Source organism: Zalophus californianus, chromosome 16 (genome assembly GCF_009762305.2).
Source record: "Zalophus californianus isolate mZalCal1 chromosome 16, mZalCal1.pri.v2, whole genome shotgun sequence".
NCBI classification, from domain to species: domain Eukaryota; kingdom Metazoa; phylum Chordata; class Mammalia; order Carnivora; family Otariidae; genus Zalophus; species Zalophus californianus.
The window spans coordinates 30,644,352-30,669,077 of record NC_045610.1 but is presented as its reverse complement, the minus strand read 5'-3'; the positions used below and the strand labels follow the sequence as shown (position 1 = coordinate 30,669,077).

Genomic DNA, 24,726 nt, shown 5'->3' with positions numbered 1-24,726 from the left:
ATGAAGGATATCTGAATAATTCTCATGGAGTCAAGGATATCTGAACAACTCAGAGGGGCTTTGACTGCCTCCTGGGCCACTTGCATAAACTTCACTCTGTGGAGCTCATAAATTCCAAGGCTGGACAAGGCTGGACAAAGCAAGGTCCCTCCTTCCTTGGGGACAGAGTCTGTTTCCTTCTACCCTGAGCAGTAACACTCACAGCCTTTGTTATGGCCTCCTTAGAACTCTGTACATAGCAACCAGGGCAGAAGGTGAGCTGGTCTCTTCCTATTAAATATGATGCCACCAAGCTGTTACTGTCAGTTACTGCCATTAAAATGAGAGCTGTTGGTTAGCCCTTAGTGGAAAGAAACAATCTTCTCTCTACTCTTGTTTCTCAGTCAGAACAGACTTTTCATTCTATCCCAAAATGTGCATACTGACCCAAAGAGGGTTACTCTGAGAATTTCCCAGGCATCATCTACCCAGGAGGCTCAGCATTATGAGCTTAAGGCAGAGCCAGGATCTCAGTGGAGATCAGTGGCTTGGCTTTGAGCCTTCACTGTTCCCACCCTCCCTAGCCACCCCCTAAGCTCTCCCAATGGTTGGGCCCTGAGCTAAGGACAGTTTTCTTCTTTCAAAGATGTAAAATCCATTAGGAACTACTCTCCCTCCCCAACCTAAGTCGGGGAGTTGTCATGGTGGAAAGAGAGATGTGTGTGCTCGTGCGTGCGCATGTGTGTGTGTGTGTGTGTGTGTGTGTGTGAGCATGCACACCTGTTCCCACATGTGCCTGTGCATGGGGTTCTTACATGTGTATTTAATGGGCATATGTGAATTTTTGTGTGCATGTTTATATCGTGTGTAGTGTGTTGACAGAGAACTTCAATCTTCTTTCCTCTCATTTCCCCATCCACAGCTGGTGCAATTTTTTTTTATGGCCAGGTAACCTCTTATAATTTATTTGCTTTATTTTTTCTGTCTTCATGTGTATGTATGCAGCAAAAAAAAAATGATCAGAATTTTGACAAAGAGTATTGTTTGCAGATATGAACAGTTCCTCTTGGTTTGGTGGAGGTCTTTTTCCTAGAACCCAGTGTTCGGGGCCCATGTAGAGTAGAAGCACACTCTCCCCTTTTTATGTCATAGCCTCGTCCCTCCTCCCCACCTACCCATCCTTGATTAGGAGGCTGTGTACTAGGCCAAGGTGGCTGCGAGCTGGGAGGATGGTGGAGACCAGGTCTGGGAGGCCGCAGGCCACGATCCAAGCTGCATTGGCTGAAAGCTCCCAGCAGAAGATTTCTGCTAAAAGAATTCACACACATCCAAAAGTCAGGAAGGAATGTCTGCCTGTTGACCCAACTACTGCTGAATCACAAACCACTAGGAAACAAAGTCCAGTCTCTAGAACTCCTAAAACCAGAAAGAGGAAGAGCAGAACTACAGTCTCATTATCCAAAATGAACAAACCATCTACTGATGGAGAGACCTCTGATGCAGAATCAAATTGTTCTTCTGTGTCTGAGCTCCAGGATCCCGTTTTAAGGGTGACTAGGAGATGGCAGATCTTAGTTGCATGCACTCCAGTGTCCAGTGTTTGGAAAAGGCTGAAAATAACTCCAATAAATCAGTCTCATATTGAAGAAGACAACGACAATGACTCTGAAGCTGAATCTCATGTCTCAGGTATTTCTAGAATTGTGCTGCACAATAATAACTACAAGGACCAGAAGAAGTAAGGCTAAACCTGTAAGAGATCCAAGCCAAGAATTACATTCAGAAGGTATTTCTGATGCTGAGTCATCATACTCAGACATTTCTTCATTTTCCAGAGTTGCAACTATGAGAACAAGAAGTATGCAGAAGTTACACACACAAACTGAGGAGAAAGATATTAACATTGTACCAGAAAATGAAAAGCAGATCATAAATGTGCCTATGAATTCAGAGGATTCAGATACCAGACAAACAACTTGTTTACTGGTAAGATCTCTTCCTCAGATAAATAAGCCAAATTTCTATAATGAAATTCATAATGACTCCGATGATGATTCCTTCCACAGAAATTCAGAAAAAAAAAAAACGAACAGTGCAAAAATGCCAACGTTTTAATGAGAGCAGAAAAAGGCCAATGTTGCACCTTGCAAAGAAATAACAAAGCAGAATAGTAGGAATTTAGATGAAGAAACCAAGGGAATAGTAGATGAGGAAAAAGAAATAAATAAGAAAAATTCTCAGCTGGAGAGCCTTTCTGAACCTCAGGACACTGGCATTCAGCAGTTAGTTTCTCAAAAGCGTTCAACCCCCCAAAATAATGAGACTACATCAGAGCCCTCACATCTGAACTGTGAGACTATAATGAAATCATTAGCTCAATCATTTGCAGTGATAGAAGTGGACAGATGGAATGAAGAGAGAAAGGGCACCATAAAAACAAGTGACTTGACAGAATTTGGTGATAGTGGTAGTGATGACGAAGAGTGCACTGTTACAGGTATCAGTGAAGATAGGGATGAAGGAAGGGATGTAGATTTTGAGTGTGAAACCAAACTATTCAAGTCTGAGCTCCACACATCCCTGGACAAAGGTGATTCTGTTTTATTAGTTCTCAGCAGTGATGAAAGCCAGCAGTCTGAAAATAATGAGAATGAAGAGGACACTCTGTGTTTTGTTGAAAAGAATAGTCAAAGGGAATCATTAAATGGAGAATGATAAAATATGTCATGTGACAATGCATTGTTTGTAATTGACACAACTCCTGGGTTGAGTACTGATAAACATTTTTACTTGGATGAGGGAGACAAGGCAAGTGAGGTTGCCATTGAGGAGGAAGAAGAGGTGGAAGAGGATGAAAGAAGTGAAGAACCATCAGACCATGACAGAAACAAAGATAGTGAGTTTAGTGATGAAGACGACTTACTAAATAGCACAAAGTCTAAACTTCTGAAGTTGACAAGCAGCAGCACAGACCCTTGTATGAGTATCAAGCAGTTGGGTGGTTTGTATATTAATTTCAATGCAGACAAACTACAGTCAAACAAGAGAACCCTAACACAGATCAAGGAGAAAAAGAAAAAGAAAAACGAGCTTTTGCAGAAAGGGGGCTGTGTACTTTGGGTGAGAAAGAATGACCTGAGGCAGCTTGTTAGCCAACTCTTGACATCTTTTTAAAGTAAGCTGAGTGCCTGTGTTTGTTCCAAAGCTTTTTGTTTAACAACATGTTCTGAAAACATCTCTTGGATTCAATGTCTCATGATCCTTCTTCAGGGACTCACTGATACAATCATATTAACCCTATCTCTGCCTCCTTCATATGTCTGGAAGTATAACATGAGATTGGGAGTCAGACAGGCTCAAATATTGAATTGGGTTACTGCTCATGTAACCTTGAGTTAATTAATGAATTCTTACTTCATCCAGAAAAAAGGGATAATAACAATAGTGATCTATTTGGGCTATTGTACAAATTAAACGACACTCACCTTGTGAAAGTCTTAATGCGATACTTCACAAACAGTAAGTGCTCTGTTAGCTATTTTTATTTCCCCTGCCTGCTCCCAGCTATTGCTGAAGCCAACTTTCTCACACCTATCACTCCTTCTTGCTTCCCTTCTCTGTTGATTTCCTAGTGCTGCCATAGCATAGGACCACAAAGTGGGTAGTTTAACACAACAGAAACTCTCTTTCACAGTTTTGAGGCTAGAAGTTTGAAATCAAGGAGTCAGAAAGGCCATGCTCCTTCTGGAGAAGGACCCTTCCTTGCCTATTCCTAGCTTCTGGGGGCCCCCGACATTCATTGGCTTGTGGCCACATCACTCCAGTCTCTGCCTATCTCTGTCTTCAAGTGGCCTTCTCTCTATCTCTGTGACCTCTCTTCTTGTTGTAAGGATTATTATCGTTAGATTTAGGGCCCACCCAAAGTTCATTATGATGTCATCTTGGGATCCTTAACTAATAACATCTGCAAAAACCCTATTTCCAAATGAGGTAACATTCTGAGGTTCTGGGTGGACTTGAATTTGTGGGAGTGGGGGAGGAACATGAGAAAACATACTATATATACCATCCTAGGCTCCTCTCTCTCTTTTTTTCAAATCATCTCAAGATTTGTAACTATCAAATTCCCTTCCCTTATTCTATTTGTATTTTGCTCCCTTTTCTCCATACTCCCTGCTGTGGTCTATTGCAGCTTTCACTTGTGGACTCTTCTACCCTGTGAATTGATCTTGCTTCTCTAGCCTCACTCATATCCATTCTCCACATTGCTTCGAGGGTGGTCTTGTACAAGTACAGACAGATCTGATTCTTTCTTCTCAAAAACCTTTAAAAGCTCCCAGTGTCATTAGGATAAAATGCAACATCTTAGCATTCAAGGCTCTTCACAAGCTGGTCACAAACTGTTTTCCTAATATTGCACTGCACTCTGTACTAATCACTTTCAGCTGTCCAAGCCCACACTAACCTAGGTCTAAGGAGCAACCTTACTGTTGCTGCAGCCTTGACAGATTTATTCCAGGGTGCAGTCTCGGAGATCAGGCTCATTTAAGTAGAAGGTTTGTTGGGGAGTTCCTCAGAGCAGGTGTTAACTTGGGGCATGGGTGTGAGGAGGGAAGTTGGAGGCTAGTTCTAGAGAACGAAGTTTGAAGGGTGAGTTTGGTTCCACAGAGATGGGAGCTTTGGAGCCAAGGAAGTCAGGATCAACTTTGGAAAGGGAGGACAGTTGGTGACATAATGCCTGAACTGAATGAGTGTGATGCATTCATTCACCTGTTAGGGGCCAGCCAGGGGCCTAGGCTGGGCTGGCTTAACATCACCATGGCAGGATGGAAAGTGCATTCTGTGGTCAGTCTCTGCACATCTTTCTGGTCATCAGGGAGGGATGCATGGACCACAGAGCCCAGTGACCTAATCCTTGTGACTCTCTGTTCTCTTTCTTCCTTGTTTATTCTGTGGGATCTAAGGCACTGACAACCCCAGGTCATAACTTGTATTTGTGGATGTTTGCTGTTGTGATTTCTTAAAACAGCTGGGCAAATGGAAGAACTGAGCTTTCACTGTTTTTGAGACTATCAGGCCCTGTTTGTTTTGACTTTTGTTCTTTTGCACATTTAGTTTCTAAGTTAGTTTGGACCTAGGATGAGCATGAATCAGGAGACTGAGCTTGACTTGATGGTGCCTAAGGAGTTCCCTCTCTGACACTTTATGTCTCTGAATCCAGCAGATTAGCTGAATGAAATGGCATTTTCTCTCCGTTCTTGATTTGGCCAGTAAGCTCAATGCATGACCGCTGCTGAGTAGCTGACATCCCGTAATCCTCTGGCATTAGCTGCAGCATAAAGAAGCAGTGAGGGACTTAAGCTGCTTCAGAAGTGATTTACAAGGCTAACGAGATACAACCACTTCTCAAACCCATGTTGCAATTTATTACAAAAACTTCTTTCTTCCTCCTCCTCCTCCTCCTCCTCCTCTTCTTCTTCTTCTTCTTCTTCTTCTTCTTCTTCTTCTTCTTCTTCTTCCTCCTCTTCCTCTTCTTCTTCTTCTCCTCCTCCTCCTCCTCCTCCTCCCTCTTCCTCCTCTTTCTTCTAATGCTTTCCTTGACCATAAGTCATTACAGGGAATTAACAGAGGGTTTCATGTTGGGTTAGGCCTTGGGAATGACTATTTCTGGCGTAGTCAGTTCAGGCTGCTAGAATGAAAATACTGTGGATGGTGGCTTAAACAACATTTATTTCTCACAGTTCTGAAGGTTGGGAAGTACAAGATCAAGGTGTCAGCAAATCAGGTGTGTGTGGAGGACCTCCTCCCTGGCTTATAGATGGCCACCTTCTTGCTGTGTTCTCACACTGCTGAGAGAGATTATCTCTTTTGTGTCTCTTCTAATAGGGGCACTAATCCCATTCATGAAGGCTCCACCCTTATGACCTAATCATCTCCCAAAAGCCCTACCTCCAATTACCTATCACATTGGGGATTAAGCTTTGACATGTGATTTGGGGGGATACAAATATTCAGCTCATAGCAGGGTCTAGCATCTTTATTTAACAGAGGGGAGAACTGAGGTGCAGCACTGATAGGACTCTTGCAAGATTCCCTAAGACAATGAGCAACAGGTTGTCTGGTTTCCAGTGCAGGGCTTTTTCCTCTTTTTTTTTTTCTTTTAAGATTTTATTTATTTATTTGAGAGAGAGAGGGAGTGAGAGAACATGAGCAGGGTGGGGAGGGGCAGAGGGAGAGAGAGAAGCAGACTCCCCAATGAGCAGGGAGCCCGATGCAGGACTCGACCCCAGGACCCTGGGATCATGACCTGAGCCGAAGGCAGATGCTTAACTGACTGAGCCACCCAGGCGCCCAAGGGCTTTTCCCTCTTATATCACGATCATGATTCTTTCTGCTTATTTAAATGACATGATTTTATCTCAGTCCTGCTTTGACTATTTTTTTCTTTTCTTTCACTTAAAAATAGAAGACAGTTTGTAAGAACACAGAAGAGCAAGGATTCTGGGAAGATAACCACCTAATTGTAGCTCTCTTTTCCTTGACCCCCAACTCCTTCTTCTCTCGGGCTAGATGGGAGGGATATGAGGCTGAGTTGAGGAGGGAAGACTAGACAGAGGGCTTTCTTCCTCAAGAAGCAGAGTTAGAGCTGGAAAGGAGACTGCCCTGTGATAAGGAAAAGACAGTCTGGAGAATCCTGAGAAAATTCTGGTTCTGAGATATATGGTCCTGGAGGAAAGGGTGACAGCAGCCTTGAAGGTATCTGGTTTCTCTGGTCCCTATGAGGCCAAGCAGGAGCTAGATCTGGGGGCTGCATCCTCTCTGACCCTGAGGTGGCAGAATATGAAAACCTATTTTAGCTAGAATGTGGAGGCACCCTCTGGGTGCCTTCACAGGTGACTGACAATCTCCTGGGAGTAGAAAATATTTCCCCCACACTATTGTGTGGCTGACACCAGTTAGAAGACTCCAACAACCAGACCTGAACATAAATGAGCAGACAAAATGGAAAGAAAACTCAGTGACGTGGTCCTGGCAGCTAGAAGAGGAAAGAAGTCAGAACCTATAGAGCCCCATCCGTGAATATGACTTGTTAGAGTGTAACAAGTGACCGTCTAAACCCAAACAAAGACATTGAAAGAGACTCAAGTGCACCACAAACATGGAGCCAAACCACATGATTTCCCAGTTCAATATCTCAGCAGACTGACTGAAGGAGAGAATAGTCACTGGAGGCAAGTGGAAGATGTATCTCAAAGCCCAGAGCAAAGATAAAGGTAGATGCTATGGGGAGAAAGAAGTTTGGGGAGAGGCATCCCAAAGATGTGACATGTGAAGAACAGAAGTTCAAAAAAGAATTGGGAAAATAATTAATTAAAAAATAGTAGGGAGAGAAGGTATCCTGAGTTGAAGACAGATCTGAATCTAAAGGAGTTCATCAAGTTCAAGGCAGGATTGATGACAAGTAACATTCACAGGCATTATTCTAGTAAAATTTCTGAATTCCTACGACAATGTGAATATATTACAATCTTCCAGGAAGAAAGAACAAGTTACCTACAATGGAAAAATTGTGAGAAAAATATTGGGCTTCTCATCTATAACATTAAAAGATAATGAAACAGCATTTGCAGGCTATGTAGGAATACTGTATAAACTGATATGAACTTTATTGCTTGCTAAGGCACAATACAAATATTTGCTGATATTCAAGTCCAGGAGGTAGCATTCATCAATTCCCCTCATATTCCACTGGTTAAAACTCAGACATGTGGCTCCAACTATGCAAGGGGATGGGACAGCCTGGGGATCATGAGCAGGCTGGCTTATGCCATAAAACAAGACAATACAAAAGAGAGAATAGAGGTGAAGGCCTTGTAATTCTTTCCTTACTTGGGATTTTCTGACTTTTACCTAATTCTTGTGATAAAATAAATTGGATCCATGATTCTATCTATTAAATCTATGGTGCCTCATTCTGTGTGGAGCACTGGATGTTATGCACAAACAATGAATCATGGAACACTACATCAAAAACTAATGATGTAATGTATGGTGATTAACATAACAATAAAAAATTAAAAAAATCTATGGTGCCTTTCATGCATTCAGTAGATAGTCCTTCTGAGTTTACTCTGCCAGGACCTGATATGCAGCAGAGAGTAAGGCCAAGAAAAATCCTGGCCTTCATGGATCTAGTGGGTGTCCTGATGCATATAACAATTATGAAGAATTGGAGGCCAGCATCCAGTATTGTACAGCAGTCTTGGAACCAGACAGATCCCAATTTAAATTAAAATCCTGGCCATGACAGAGTCACTTTGAGGACCTTGAGAGAGTTATTTAACCTCTTCAAAGTACAATTTCCTCATATATAAAGTGGGTATTGTAATATCCCACAGTGTTGTCTTTATGATAATTAAATAATCAATCAATAATGCAAGGAGCACAAACATCCTAGATCTTAGAAGCCTGACACTCCAAGAAAATAAGGTCTCATATATTTATTAGGAAAAATAGCTTCTTAAAATTAAAAAAATCATGATCACTATTAAGATCTATATAGTAGTACAGAAGTGTATAAGGTGAGAGCTAGAAGTGCTCACCCTTTGCTTCTAGACCTACCCTCCTTAGGTAATCATATTTCCCCATTCCTGCTTATCCTTTCAGAGATTTTCTATGTGTCAGCAAGCGTCTGCACATCCATGTGTATACTTTAAGAATTACAGATGGACTTATGCTACTCAGTGTTGTGTACCTTGCTTGCTCTGTCACATAATATACCTTGGACATTTTCCCACGTCACTGTATATAGACCTCTCTTACTCTTTTTAATAGCTCAGTAATGCTTCATGGGACGTGTGTATATCATGGTCTACATGTTCTCTACTGATGGACATTTGACTTATTTTCCAACTTTTGCTGTTGGCTGCAGTGCTGCTGCAAATGCCTGTATATACGTGTATTTAGACACAGAAGAGGGTGTACCTGTTGGGTGAATTTCTAGAAATTAAGTAATGGACACAAAGGATTGTACATTTTATATTTTGATAAAGCTTGCCCAGTTACCTTCCACATGGTTGGTACCAATTTCTATTCCTATCAAGCATTTTATGAGAGTGCTTCCCACCCCGTGCCATAGTCATCACTAAATTACTTTTGAGATGAAAATGGTATCCCGTTGTTGGTCAGTATGCATTTCATTAATGACTAGTGAGGTTGGGCATCTTTTCCTGTTTGTCACCATTTTAGTGTCTCTTTTTTCCCCTCGGATCTGTCCTTTGCCATCTTTAATATTTTCTCTCGTTTGTTTGTTTATTTTAGAGAGGGAGAGAGAGAGAATGTGCACAAGTGGAGGGGGGGGCAGAGGGAGAGGGAGAGAATCTCAAGCAGACTCTATAAGGAGCCAAAGCCCCTGTGGGGCTCAATCCCACAACCCCAAGATCTCTACCTTAGCTGAAACCAAGAGCTAGTCGCTCAATTGACTGAGCCACCCAGGCACCCCTGTATTTTCTCTTTTTAATAAATGCTTCCAAAGAGTTCTCATTATAAGGATATTATCATTTTGGTATCAAATGCATTATAAATATTTTCCAATGTGCTATTATTTTAAATTTTTGTTCACAGTATTTTTGCTATTCCAGAGGCATATTTACTATTCTTTTAAATGTGTGGTCTCTGGGTTTTATACTATATTATTATTTTATTTTATTTTAAAGATTTTATTTATTTATTTGACAGACAGAGACACAGCGAGAGAAGGAACACAGCAGAGGGAAGGGGAAACGGAGAAGCAGGCCTGCTGCGGAGCAGGGAGGCTGATTTGGGGCTCGATCCCAGGACCCTAGGATCACGACCTGAGCCAAAGGCAGACGCTTAGCGATTGAGCCAGCCAGGTGCCCCTAGAATTTATTTTTGAAAAAGGATCAGGGTAGGTGTCTAGATTTATTTTTTTCTGAATAAGTTGGTAGTTATACTAATATCATATGATGAATATTTGATGTATTTTTCCACTATACTCATTTATATATGTTTCTCACTAGATATCCCTAGGTGTTTTGGTATTTTTGGTGTCTCTGTACTAGTCCATTGATTTATCTGTCTTTTCATCATTAACATTAGTTTAATGTAGCTTTATAATTTAAAAATAACATCTGGGGCTCCTGGGTGGCTCAGTTGCCACTGCCTTCGGCTCAGGTCATGATCCTGGAGTCCCGGGATCGTGTCCCATGTCGGGCTCCCTGCTCAGCAGGGAGTCTGCTTCTCCCTCTGACCCTCTTCCCTCCCGTGCTCTCTATCTCTCATTCTCTCTCTCTCAAATAAATAAATAAAATCTTTAAAAATAAAAAAATAAAAAAATAAAAATAACATCTGACTAATGCTAGCTCATTGTTCTTTCAGAATCTCCCTGACTATTCCCACATTTTTATGTCTTGAGATAAATCATTTTTGTGAACTGATTGGATTTGATCAGATTACAATGAATTTATAGATTACATTAGGGAAATTGATTTCTTTTTAACATGGGGTCTTCCAGTCCTCTTTGTTCCTTAGACGAACTCTAACATTTTTAAATAAATGTCCTGGACGTTTCTTATTAAGTGTTCCTATTTTAATCTTTAATTTACTAGATTTTAAAAAGTGCATTATGTTTTCTAATGAATTTTTTGTTATCAATCACTTACTCTACCACTTACTCTTACCTACTACTTCTTCTTATTTTTAAAAAATATTTTCAATCAATTCTCCCAAACTTCCCAAGTATAAATCACATTATTTATAAATAATGATAATTTTTCCTTCTCTAATCTTTTTTTTAACTTCTATTTTTTGTGTCAGACTACATTGAAAAGTATTTCCAGGGGTGCCTAGGTGGCTCAGTTGTTTAAATGTCTGACTCTTGGTTTCAGCTCAAGTCAGGATCTCAGAGTCCTGGGATTAAGCTCTGTGCTGGGCTCCGCACTGGGCACGATGTCTACTTGAGATTTTCTCCCTCTCCCTTTGCCCCTCCTCCTGCTCGTGCAAGTGTGCGTGCTTTCTCTCTCTCTCTCTCACGCAAATAAATAAAATCTTCAGAAAAAAATAAAATCTTTTTAAAAAAGTATTTCCAGAAAGAAGTAACATAAAGTAGTGATAATTTTTGTGAATATTTTGCCTATATTAATGTTAAATATGTTAATATTTTGTTTTTTTGTGATAATTTGCTTTCTTTTTCTATTAACAGGATTATTTGTGACAATTTTCCATTAAGCAGGTAGCATATGGGGTGCCTGGGTGGCTCAGTCATTAAGCATCTGCCTTCTGCTCAGGTCAGGATCCCAGGGTCCTGGGATCGAGCCCCGCATCGGGCTCCCTGCTCAGCGGGGAACCTGCTTCTCCCTCTCACGCTCCCCCTGCTTGTGTTCCCTCTCTCGCTGTGTCTCTCTCTGTAAATAAATAAAATCTTTAAAAAAAAAAAGAAAAAAGCAGGTAGCATAGTTTGAGATACTATTTTTTTTTTCATTTTAAAGAAGTATCTATTATGACTTTTCAGCATCTATAGAAATGAGTGTATGCTTTCTGGCCCTTTCACTTATTAATGGGTGATTTGTAAGAACATATTTCATTTTTTTTATTTTTAAAAAAATTTTTAATTTTTTCCATTCTTTTGTTTTTTAATTTTTTATTTTTATGTTAATCACCATACATTACATCATTAGTTTTTGATGTAGTGTTCCATGATTCATTGTCTGTGCATAACACCCAGTGCTCCACGCAGAATGTGCCCTCTTTAATACCCATCACCAGGCTAACCCATCCCCCCAACCCCCTCCCCTCTAGAACCCTCAGTTTGTTTTTCAGAGTCCATCGTCTCTCATGGTTTGTCTCCCCCTCCGATTTACTCCCCTTCATTCTTCCCCTCCTGCTATCTTCTTCTTTTTTTTTTTCTTAATATATGTTGCATTATTTGTTTCAGAAGTACAGATTTGTGATCCAACAGTCTTGCACAATTCCAGGGCTCACCATAGAACATACCCTCCCCAATGTCTATCACCCAGCCACCCCATCCCTCCGACCCCCACCACTCCAACAACACTAAGTTTGTTTCCTGAGATTAAGAATTCCTCATATCAGTGAGGTCATATGATACATGTCTTTCTCTGATTGACTTATTTCACTCAGCATAACACCCTCCAGTTCCATCCACGTCGTTGCAAATGGCAAGATCTCATTCCTTTTGATGGCTGCATAATATTCCATTGTGTATATATACCACATCTTCTTTAGCCATTCATCTGTCGATGGACATCTTGGCTCTTTCCACAGTTTGGCTATTGTGGACATTGCTGCTATAAACATGGGGGTGCACGTACCCCTTCAGATCCCTACATTTGTATCTCAGGGGTAAATACCCAGTAGTGCAATTGCTGGATCGTATGGTAGCTCTATTTTCAACTGTTTGAGGAACCTCCATACTGTTTTCCAGAGGGATTGCACCAGCTTGCCTTCCCACCAACAGTGTAGGAGGGTTCCCCTTTCTCCGCATCCCCGCCAACATCTGTCGTTTCCTCATTTGTTAATTGTAGCCATTCTGACTGGTGTGAGGTGGTATCTCATTGAGGTGTTGATTTGGATTCCCCTGATGCCGAGCGATGTTGAGCACTTTTTCATGTGTCTGTTGGCCAATTGGATGTCTTCTTTGGAAAAATGTCTGTTCATGTCTTCTACCCATTTCTTCATTGGATTATTTGTTTTTGGGTGTTGAGTTTCATAAGTTCTTTATAGATTTTGGATACTAGCCCTTTATCTGATATGTCATTTGCAAATATTTTTTCCCATTCTGTCAGTTGTCTTTTGGTTTTGTGGACTGTTTCTTTTGCTGTGCAAAAGCTTTTTATCTTGATGAAATCCCAATAGTTCATTTTTGCCCTGGCTTCCCCTGCCTTTGGCGATGTTTCTAGGAAGAAATTGTTGAGGCTGAGGTCGAAGAGGTTGCTGCCTGTGTTCTCCTTTAGGATTTTCATGGACGCCTGTCTCACATTTAGGTCTTTCAACCATTTGGAGTCTATTTTTGTGTGTGGTGTAAGGAAATGGTCCAGTTTTATTCTTTTGCATGTGGCTTTCCAATTGTCCCAACACCATTTGTTGAAGAGACTGTCTTTTTGCCATTGGACATTCTTTCCTGCTTTGTCAAAGATGAGTTGACCATAGAGTTGAGGGTCCATTTTTGGGCTCTCTATTCTGTTCCATTGATCTATGTGTCTGTTTTTGTGCCAGTACCATACTGTCTTGATGATGACAGCTTTGTAATAGAGCTGGAAGTCCGGAATTGTGATGCCGCCAGCTTTGCTTTTCTTTCTCAACATTCCTCTGGCTATTCGGGGTCTCTTCTGGTTCCCTACAAATTTTAGGATTATTTGTTCCATTTCTTTGAAAAAAGTGGTTGGTATTTTGATGGGGATTGCACTGAATGTGTAGATTGCTCTAGGTAGCATTGACATCTTCACAGTGTTCTTCGAGTCCATGAGCATGGAACATTTTTCCATTTCTTTGTGTCTTCCTCAATTTCTTTCATGAGTATTTTATAGTTTTCTGAGTAGAGATCCTTTGCCTCTTTGGTTAAATTTATTCCTAGGTATCTTATGGTTTTGGGTGCCATTGTAAATGGGATCAACTCCTTAATTTGTCTCTCCTGTCTTGTTGTTGCTGTATAGGAATGCCACTGATTTCTGTGCATTGATTTTATATCCTGCCACTTAACTGAATTCCTGTATGAGTTCTAGCAGTTTTGGGGTGGAGTCTTCTGGGTTTTTGACATAAAGTGTCATATCATCTGCAAAGAGTGAGAGTTTGACTTCCTCTTTGCCGATTTGGATGCCTTTGATTTTTTTTGTTGTCTGATTGCTGTGGCTAGGACTTCTAATACTATGTTGAATAGCAGTAGTGATAGTGGACATCCCTGCCGCGTTCCTGACCTTTATTATTTCTCTTCTCCTGCTGGGTTTAGGCTTTATTTGATGTTTTTTCTCTAGCTCCTTTAGGTGTAGGGTTAGGTTGTGTATTTAAGACCTTTCTTGTTTTTTGAGAAAGGCTTGTATTGCTATATTCTTTCCTCTTAGGACTGCCTTTGCTGTATCCCAAAGATTTTGAACAGTTGTGTTTTCATTTTCATTGGTTTCCATGAATTTTTTAAATTCTTTTTTAATTTCCTGGTTGACCCATTCATTCTTTAGTAGGATGCTCTTTAGCCTCCATGTATTTGAGTTCTTTCCGACTTTCCTCTTGTGACTGATTTCTAGTTTCAAAGCATTGTGGTCTGAAAATATGCAGGGAATAATCCCAATCTTTTGGTAGCAGTTGAGATCTGATTTGTGACCTAGGATGTGATCAATTCTGGAGAATGTTCCATGGGCACTAGAGAAGAATGTGTATTACATTGCTTTGGGATGGAATGTTCTGAATATGTCTGTGAAGTCCATTTGGTCCAGTGTTTCATTTAAAGTCTTTATTTCCTTGTTGATCTTTTGCTTAGATGATCTGTCCATTTCAGTCAGGGGGGTGTTAAAGTCCCCCACTATTATTGTATTGCTGTCAATGTGTTTCTTCACTTTTGTTATTAATTGCCTTATGTAATTGGGTGCTCCCATGTTCGGGGCATAGATATTTACAATTGTTAGATCTTCTTGTTGGATAGACCCTTTAAGTAGGATAGAGTGTCCTTCCTCATCTTTTATTACAGTCTTTGTTTTAAAATCTAACTTGTCTGATCTAAGGATTGCCACCCCAACTTTCTTTTGGTGTCCATTAGCATGGTAAATGGTTTTCCACCCCTTCACTTTCAATGTGGGGGTGTCTTTGTGTCTAAAATGAGTCTCTTGCAGACAGCATATGTATGGGTCTTGTTTTTTAATCCAATCTGATAACCTGTGTCTTTGGATTGCTGATTTAGCCCATTTACATTCAGGGTAACTTTTGAAAGATATGAATTTAGTGCCATTGTATTGCCCTACGTAAGGTGACTGTTACTGTATATTGTCGGTGTTCCTTTCTGGTCTGTGCTGCGCTTAGGCTCTCTCTTTGCTTAGGGGACCCCTTTCAATATTTCTTGGAGGGCTGGTTTCGTGTTTACAAATTCCTTTAGTTTTTGTTTGTCCTGGAACCTTTTTTTCTCTCCTTCTATTTTCAATGACAGCCTAGCTGGATATAGTATTCTTGGCTGCATATTTTTCTCATTTAGTGCTCTAAAGATATCATGCCAGTCCTTTCTGGCCTGCCAGGTCTCTGTGGATAGGTCTGTTACCAATCTAATGTTTCTACCTTTATAGGTTACATTATCTCTTCTCCCAAGCTGCTTTGAAGATTTTCTCTTTGTCTCTGAGACTCGTAAGTTTTACTATTAGATGTTGGGGTGTTGACCTATTTTTATTGATTTTGAGAGGGGTTCTCTGTTCCTCCTGGATTTTGATGCCTGTTTCCTTCCCCACATTAGGGAAGGTCTCCGCTATAATTTGATCCAATATACCTTCTGCCCCTCTCTCTTTCTTCTTCTTCTGGGATCCCAATTATTCTAATGTTGTTTCGTCTTATCGTATCACTTATCTCTCGAATTCTGCCCTCGTGATCCTGTAGTTGTTTCTCTCTCTTTTTCTCAGCTTCTTTATTTTCCATCATTTGGTCTTCTATATCGCTGATTCTCTCTTCTGCCTCATTTATCCTAGCAGTTAATGCCCCCATTTTTTATTGCACCTCATTAGTAGCCTTTTTGATTTTGACTTGGTTAGATTTTAGTTCTTTTATTTCTCCAGGAAGGGTGTCTCTAATAACTTCCATGCTTATTTCAAGCCCAGGTAGTATCTTTAAAGTCATGATTCTGAACTCTAGGTCCGACATCGTACTAATGTCCGTATTGAGTAGGTCCCTGGCAGAGGGTACTACCTCTTGTTGGTTTTGCTGAGGTGATTTTTTTCGTCTTGTCATTTTGTCCAGAGAATAGATGAATGAGACAACAAAATGCTAACAGGTTAACTGCGTCCCCAGGAAAAATACTCTAAACAAATCCAAAAAGACCTGAAACCAGGGGAAAAGAAAGGGAAAGAAAGAAAAAAGAAAGAGGAAAAAAAGAAAAAGAAAAGGATAAAAACAAACAAAAACAGAACAAAACAAAAAAAAAGCAGAATATGATCAAATATGATCAGGGTAGTGCACAGATCAGTGCCACACACTAGATTTTGGGTGTATTTTGGTCTGTTAGAAGATTGTGCCTTCTAAAATTGTAAGGAAAGGAAGAGTTATATATGTATAAATTAAGGGTTGATACAATGAATGGATGGAAGATGACTGTAAAGATGAAAAGTATAAAAGATTTTATAAAAGGAATTGATAAGAAGTTGTTTTAAAAAAGAAAGAAGATTAAAAAAAAAGGGAGAGAATGTGATCAGGCAGGAGACTAGAACAAAGCCATACACTAGAGATATAGGGTATATTTTGATCTGTTAGAAGAAACTGTATCTCAAAATTTTAAAGAGAGAACAACTTATATATATATGCCAAAAATAAGGGTAACTACTATGAAAGGATAGAATATGACTCTACAAATGAAAAATTAAAAAAAATTTTTTTAAAAGGGATTGATAAGATGTTGGTTGAAAAAGGGGAAAAAGAAAAATTAAAAAAAAAACATTTAAAAGAAATTAACTTTGGAAACACTAATGAATCATGGTAAAAAAGCCATGAATTCTATGTGCAGTATTCCCCTAGCGCTGGAGTTCTCCCGTTCTCCTTGATCGGTAAACTTGGTCTTGGCTTGCTGGCTGTTCGTGCTGCTCTTCTGGGGGAGGGGCCTGTTGCCATGGTTCCCAAATGTCTTTGCCGGAGGCGGAATTGCCCCGCCCTTGTCGGTCTGGGCTAAGCAATCTGCTGGGGTTTGCTCTCTGGAGCTTTTGTTCCCTGCAAGCTCTTGGTACAGCTTTGGAGGACGAGAGTGAAAATGGTGGCCTCCCAATCTCCCCGGAGGAGCGGAGAACTCGGGGCCCCGCTCCTCAGTGCGCCCCCAGAGAAAAGCAGTCAGTCACTCCCATCTCCCCAGTCTCTGGCCGCACTCCGTGCTCACCTGGCCTGTGACCGAGCATTTCTATCTTTGGCACCCGTCTCGGTGTGGCATCTCCAAACCCAGCAGATCCCTGCGGTGCGCTCCCACGCCGCTCCTCCCGGGGAGGAAGGGGAGTCTCCCCAGCTCTGCTGCTTGTTGGGTCCCTGCTGGAGGAGCAGTGGCCCAACTGTGCCGCGGATCACAGTTTATGGCAACCCGGAGCTGAGACCCCGCACCTTGGCTCCGTCTCTGCAGCCGGCTTCCCTGCTCCGATACCTGGGAGCTCTGCCACACTCAGGCACCCCCGGTCTTTCTGTGACCCCTAGGGTCCTGAGACCACACTGTCCTGCGAGGGTTCCACCCCCCACTTAGCCAATGGAGCGACGTCCCTCAGCGGAGCCGACTTCTAAAAGTTCTGATTTTGTGCTCCTCGGCTCTATCACTTGCCAGAAGCGGCCGACGGAGGCCCCCTCCCCCGCCGTCTATCCTCCTGAATATCGCCTCAGATTCACTTCTCTGCACGTCCTACCTTCCAGTAAATGCTGGCTTTTCTGTTCAGAGTTGTTGCTGTTCTTTTCTTCGATCTCCTGTTGAGTTCGTAGGTGTTCAGAATGGTTTGATCCCCATTCAGCTAATTCCTGAGACCAGACGAAATCCAGGTCTCCTACTCCTCCGCCATCTTGCTCCGCCTCCCACTTAGGATTTTTTTGTTATTCTTTCACTCCTCTGTAGAAAGCATTTTGTCAAATGCCTAATTAATTAATGTGTTTATTTGTTAACATATACACTTATTAATTTTGATTAATTTCGTTCTAAATACAATTTCATTTAGGTCATACAGATTTTTTGTTTTTTTGTATTTGTATTTTTAAAATGTATCAAACTTATGCATTTATATTATTTATAGGTTCAAATAGTGTCAAATAGTAATGCAGAGCTTTATTATTGACCCAGGAACTCCCTGGTCTTGGATTTTAGTTGCAGGTAGATATGGAAATAGTAAGATCAACTCTAATCCTTACATTCATTTATGCTTTAATCCACGTATTGCCTATTTGATCTGCCATATGCTATGGAGTTGTCTGAAGAAGGGGCACCAGGGGATCCTCAGGGGACCTTTGTTTGAGGAAGGAGCTCTAATCCTGCCTCAGCCATGATGATTCCTTTTATTTCTTTTATATATAGTGCTTTATTTGGAGAGTTTATAAGAAGACAAATTTCAACAGCGTATAGTGTTTTAACTTACACACATGTACAGTGTTTATATGGCAACCCACTTGTGAAAGCTCAATACATTATTGGACCCCAAGAAGCCACTGATAACAAAATACATTATTATTTAATGTGACATTAAGAAAAAAGAGATATGGCTCATTAGATTATGACACATAATCTTATTTTTAGAGAGAGACATAGAGGTGCTAAAATATGAAAAAGTATCATTGTAGACTAAATATGGCATATGCTTTTTATTTTTTTAAGATTTTATCTATTTATTTGTCAGAGATAGAGACAGAGACAGAACACAAGCAGGGGGAGGAGCAGGTGGGGGGAGAAGCAGGCTCCCTGCTGAACACGGAGCCCGACGCTGGGCTCGATCCCAGGACCCTGGATCATGACCTGAGCTGAAGGCTGACATTTAACCGACTGAGCCACGCAGGCGTCCCGGCATATGCTTTTTAGATGTGAATTAGAATTAAAGTCTTAGGTTGGCTTGACAATTTCGTGACTTTGTTCAAAGATTAAGTGACCAATGAAATCTGAATTGAGGAGGAGTTTCAGCAGAAGACCATTTGCTAACTGGGCCTCTGAATTCAGCTTAAAAAGTAACATATCACACTTTCCTTCTCTCTGTTCCCATTCCAGATAATCCAGACACCATCAGCTCTGTTCAGTCTCCTTGGCAAGACTGCACGTCCCTGAGCCAGAGTCTGCTGCTTAGTCAGGAGGGGGATATGTCCTATGTTCAGGGTTTGGAAATATCTTCTTGGACATTTTTAAGCCACTAAGTGCTCAGATGAGCTCCCGCTGTTTTGCGCTCCCTCCCCGGACCATGTGTAGCACAGCTGGAGCCTCTTCTGCAGCAGTCCCACAGTCTGGAGGATGATGTGTCATCGGCCTCCCTCTTAATCTTGGCATGCATCTGCTGCTTTCTTGACAGTAGTCCAGAGCTTCTCAAATGTTTCCATACGGTGGCTCTGATGACTCCAGAGCATGAGAGTATCAAACCTGGAAGCCTGGAGGTCCAGTCCAAAGCAGCTGGCTCGAAATCTGAAAATGTTTTATGACTCCCTTCCTCTGAAACATTTTTACAAATTAAGTATTTAATTTTGTGGTTTTTGACAATGAATATAGTATTTTTCCCAAAATCTTTAAATAATATGACCCCAGGAAAACATGCCATATGTGTACCTTTTTGCTTTGTGTAACCCACACACCACTGAACTGTGAGATTATGCATCCTCCGCTTGGAGAAGCATGGGTGAAGGAACCAGGGGGAATCTGAGTTCAGGTCCTGGTTTTGTCATTTAGGAAATAGGTGATCTTGGAAAGTTAATTAAACTCTCCAATTTTCAGTTTCTCCATCTGTAAAAGGGGGATTAAAGACACCAAACTCACACGATTCCCTTGGAGACAACTGTGTTTTTAGATTGCCTGTCGTAGTCCTGTGGATGTGGTGAGTGTTCAACTTGCTTTTCACTCTGTTTCCTCCTTTTCTGAAGAAATTAATCTTCCCACCTCTCCAGCCTCAAGCCTAGAGAGAGGACCAGATGGTCCATCTAGTTCATGCCCCTGCCTCTGCCAAGTCTGCAATTTCCAAGCACCCTAAAAGGAGAGCTGTCTCACCTTATCCTAAAATTCCTCAGACAAGCAAACTGCAATCAATTGGCAACTCATTTCAGCTCACAGAATTGTTCTTTTGCTAATTCATCTATTCACAATACACATACATTGGACCTATCTACACATTTGACATAATTCCCCTCCTTAAGATGCTCATAATGTAGTAAGGAAAATCTGAAAATAAGTAATTGCAAAGCCAAGTAATTAGTGCTATGATAAAAATATTCATAGACTTATAAAACGCATAGGATGGGGATCTTTTAGGAGCTGGGAGCAGATGGATGGCACAGGATTGTTGGAAATGCTTCCCAAAGGAGGGGACACCTGAACTAAGATCTGAGAAGCAAAGGTGAGAAGGGGTTTTGAAGGTCCATTTCAGGCAAAAAGTCTCAGAGATAGCATGATTCAGGAAAGTGAAAGTTGTTCAATGAGACACAGCGTAGCTATCATGAGGAATGATAAAGAGAGTGAGGTGGTAGAAACGATAAAGAGAGTGAGGTGGTAGAAAACACACATATTCAACTTTGCTCTTGTGAAAATGGACTATATAAATCTGAAGACAGGTAGAAGGGAAAGATTACTGTAGTAATCCAGGTGAGCTATGTTGAAAGTCTAACCTAATGGCTGAGGCAGAATTAGAAGATGTCAGGATTAAGAGTCTTGAAGGAGGTAGAAACTTGGTATAAAATAGTATAACTTTCTGGGTCCCATAGAATTTGTCTCTATCATTCTTAATTTCCATTTCCCACATGGTGTTCAGGGCACTTGGTATCATATCACTCTAGAGTGGTTGCTAAAAGTGGAGGTAATAGAAACATTGGTTGAGAAATTTAATATTTTAAATCTGACGATGGTAAGAAACAATCACATTATTTGTTTTTTTAGTGTATAAAGAATATGGTATCTATTGAACTAACAATAAAAATAAATATTTCCAATCATTTTATTTTTTCAATTGCTAATTAATTCTATGAAGTCAATATGATATCTTCACAAAGATGGGAGAAATATGCATAATAACCATAATAATGTGTGTTAAAATTCATTATAAACTATTGAGTGCTTTTACATATATTTGCTCATTTGATTCTCCTAATGGCCCTAGGAGATAAATATTTATCCTCATTTTACAGGCAAGGAAACTGAGGCACAGATTTACTTGAGGCCACTCAATTGCTAAGGCAGGAATTGGTCTCAGATTGCGTGATTCCAAAGCCATGCTACCTCCCTCTGTGATGCAAGTAGTGGGATCACGTTTCCTTCTCTTCTTGGGAAGCATTTTGGGATTCTGGGTTATAGCAGAAACCTGTAGGAGGAGACGAGAATGCATCTTAGTTTACGTAACTCTCTCCCTGACCTCCTGTAGACAAATCACTTGGCATGCTATTGGAGGGGTGGGGGTTTATTTAGTTTTTCTGGATGTTTCTTTAAGGATGTTAAGAGGAACAGGCCAATAGTAATCTCAAACAGGATATCCTTTAGGGAAAACACTCCACACTAAATACAAACAAGAGATTTCAGACTGAAGAATCGCAGACACCGAAGAATCCCTTTAATTTAGTTTTTTGTGTGTGTGCGTGAGTGCATGCATGCGTGTGTGTGTGTGTGTGTGTGTGTGTGTAGCTAGTTAGTTTCAGAGTATCTCTTAGACTTTTTAGTGGACCACCTGCTAGGAATATGTGTGAGTCCTTTGGTACCCTGCAAACTTTGGCAAATGTTTTTCAGGATTCTTCCTCCTACATATGTTTGTGCACATGTTTTTTTCTGTATAGTTCTTTATGTGCTGATATCTTTCTTTTCTTTTCTTTCTTTCTTTCTTTCTTTCTTTCTTTCTTTCTTTCTTTCTTTCTTTCTTTCTTTCTTTCTTTCTTTTCTTGCTTGCTTTCTTTTCTTTTTCTTTCTTTCTTTCTTTCTTTCTTTCTTTCTTTCTTTCTTTCTTTCTTTCTTTCTTTCTTTCTTTCTTTCTTTCTTTCTTTCTTTCTTCTTTCTTTCTTTCTTTCTTTTTCTTTCTTTCCTCTTCTCTCTCTCTCTTTCTTTCTGCCAACAGCCTTGCTCCTAGAGTAGTTAAGTCCATTAAGACACTTAAAAACAAGCATCAGTGAGCTCATTCACCCCAAGTTCAGCCAGGACCACCCACAGTGAATCATGTGGACCAGTATTATTTTCACTGGGGACAAATCTTCAGATTTTGCTGTCCCCTGGCTTTAGTATTTGGTCTCCACCATCTCTTGGGTCACCAAAAGAGGAGTCTACTTGTGTAGTCTTCTGACTGAAGTTCAATCAATGATTAGTGTCCCTGGAAGAGGAGGGAGTGACAAATCAGTCCTCTAAACCTCTGTTGCATTTGTGTTTGAACATCCCTTTCCTGCCTACCAAGTGTTCTTCTGAATACCCCATTGTTATAGTCATACTCACCACCCTTTGGAGGGATTTAATGGCTAAATCAGACCTTTTTTTTCATGGCACGTCTCAAGGCGGACCCCAACCCTTATCTCAGCAACTGATCTTTCCCACTGCAAATCTGGTGCCAGTGTGTCCCAGAACCCTCTCGGCTCCTGAGAGAGCACTTCAGAGTAAACAAATTGAAATACCAAGAGGATATTTACAGCTCCTGACCAAGCTCCCAATTTCCTTGGCTGGCCCTGTAGACAATGTACTCTTGCATTAGCCTTCAATTGTACTGTCAGAAATTGATACAGGACCAAGATTGAGAAAATATTATGCTAAGCCAGTCAATAGGCAAACAAAACATTGTCTACCATTTCTTTAGAGGATCTTGGGCTAAATGTTTGTTTGCTTTCCAGTGATATCTCAGTCACCACAAATTCTGGGTACTCTCTTGCTTAAACTTCCTGATCTATTTCCCAGGGACACAAGGGAACCTGGCTTTGGAGCAGGGAGTGTGCCATGGCACCTAACAGCTTATGCTTTCCTGGTGTTAAGGGACAAATCTCTCCTCAGCAGACTTCTGCCCACTCAGCCCCACTATGCAAACTCATAAAACTCACATTAAAGCAATTCTGAATGGAAGCATCTCTATGCCCATCTAAAGCAAGTATCCCAAGCCCCATTATGGGCTAATATGTCAACCAACTGATGCTTACAAATTGAAGCCTCTAGATTTGTTTTGAGTCTCTGGAGAGAAAGGCAATCAACTGTAGAATGTTCTTAAATTCACTTTTTGTGCTCTAATTCTTTTTCAAGAATCTAACCATGTATTAAGAATCTAACCCAATATTTTGGAATCTGTGATCTGCAATAAGGTCTTTTTAAATTCTGTGTTTCCTCTCCTTCATACAGTTATGTTGATTTCCCCTAACTTCATACACCTGCCTCTGTTCCTTTGCATTTGTTTATTGAACCTAGAATCCCATTCTTTTCTCTGCCTTGCAAAAGTCTACTCATCTATTCAGATTTGATTTAAAGGTCTCATGTTCAATCTATCTATTAGGAGGTGAAATACACAGCTCGGAGCCCCCTCCCCTCTGTCTACATTTCCTTATCATTTCTACCATTTGCTCTTTCTACCACCACCTGTATGGTGTCAAGTGCTGTCCCCTAGAGCTGGGACTACGGTGAGGCAAGTGAGGTATCAAGGACACAAAATGTTAGGAGGCACTCACTTTCTGGGCTGTGCACTTAAATTATGAGCCCTATATACCTCACTGTCTCCCCTGGTCTGGCTCCTGCTCTCCCTGCACAAATCCTCTCTCAGGAAAGACTGGTGCATGTCAAATAGGCTTAAGTGTAACTGTGTTGTCTTATATTTAAATAATTGCTTAGGCTGTTTTCTCTTGATTTTTCAATTCAAGATACTAGCTAACACTTTCTTACCATGGCAGAAGATGATTCAGCTCTCTTAAATGGCCACCCACCCCCTCTCCTGACACATGCTTTCCTTCCCCCATCCTTAGAGTATAATCCCATCACACTTTCACAAGGTTGAGTTAATAACCTGTGTTTACATTAGTATGACCATGTCAACATTATCATAGCTGAGTCTGCAGAATACAGTGTTTGCATTTCTTTTCTCCATAACTTTTTGTTTTTCTTAGAATTGATTGTTTCTTTCACACTTCATTTTTGCATAATTCTTCATTTACTTTATCACTCACGAAAGCCTAAACCATTTCCAGAACTACAAACTCCTTTCAATATGGTCAAAACACCAGGGAACTTACTGATACCATCTCCCTCTATCCCCCTGGAGTCCTCCATTCTCCAAGCTGGGTTGGGTTGCTCAGCTGGTACAAGGGGATTGTCCTTCACCTTCCTCTTGGGAATTCCTTCACTTTGCTATGTGGAATCCCTAAGTCCTGGAGCCCAGGATGTGGTTATTCTTGGCTTTCTCTCATTTAGCAGAATAAATCTTTGACAACTTGCATGTAAAAAAAAAAAAAATATGTCTTTATTTGGCCTCACACCTGATTCATAATTTGACTGAGAATAGAATTCTGGGTTTAAAACATTTTTCCCCCCAGTGGCTTTGAAGCGTAGCTTCATTGTCTTCTAACTTCCTACTGTGAAGAGCAGTGATTCCTGATATTTTTATGTGCTTTGCCTTTACCCCCTTTTCCTTGTCTTTGGAAATCTTTAGGATTTTCTCTTTATCCCTAGTGTTGTGAAATTTTATGATGATGCACCTCGGAATAGGTATTTTTTAATGCATTTTGTTGGTCACTCAGTATTTTGTTTCTTTTAGTTTAGATCTAGAGACTCAGGAGCGCCTGCGTGGCTCAGTCGTTTGGCATCTGCCTTCGGCTCAGGTCATGGTCCCAGGGTCCTGGGATCGAGCCCCGCATCGGGCTCCCTGCTCAGCGGAAAGCCTGCTTCTCCCT

General features: G+C 40.8%; 1 pseudogene; it reads left to right on the top strand.

The window, feature by feature from the left end:
* The first annotated feature begins 1,208 nt into the window (after positions 1-1,208).
* Positions 1,209-3,153, top strand: LOC113939077 (annotated as a pseudogene).
* The last annotated feature ends 21,573 nt before the right edge of the window (positions 3,154-24,726 follow it).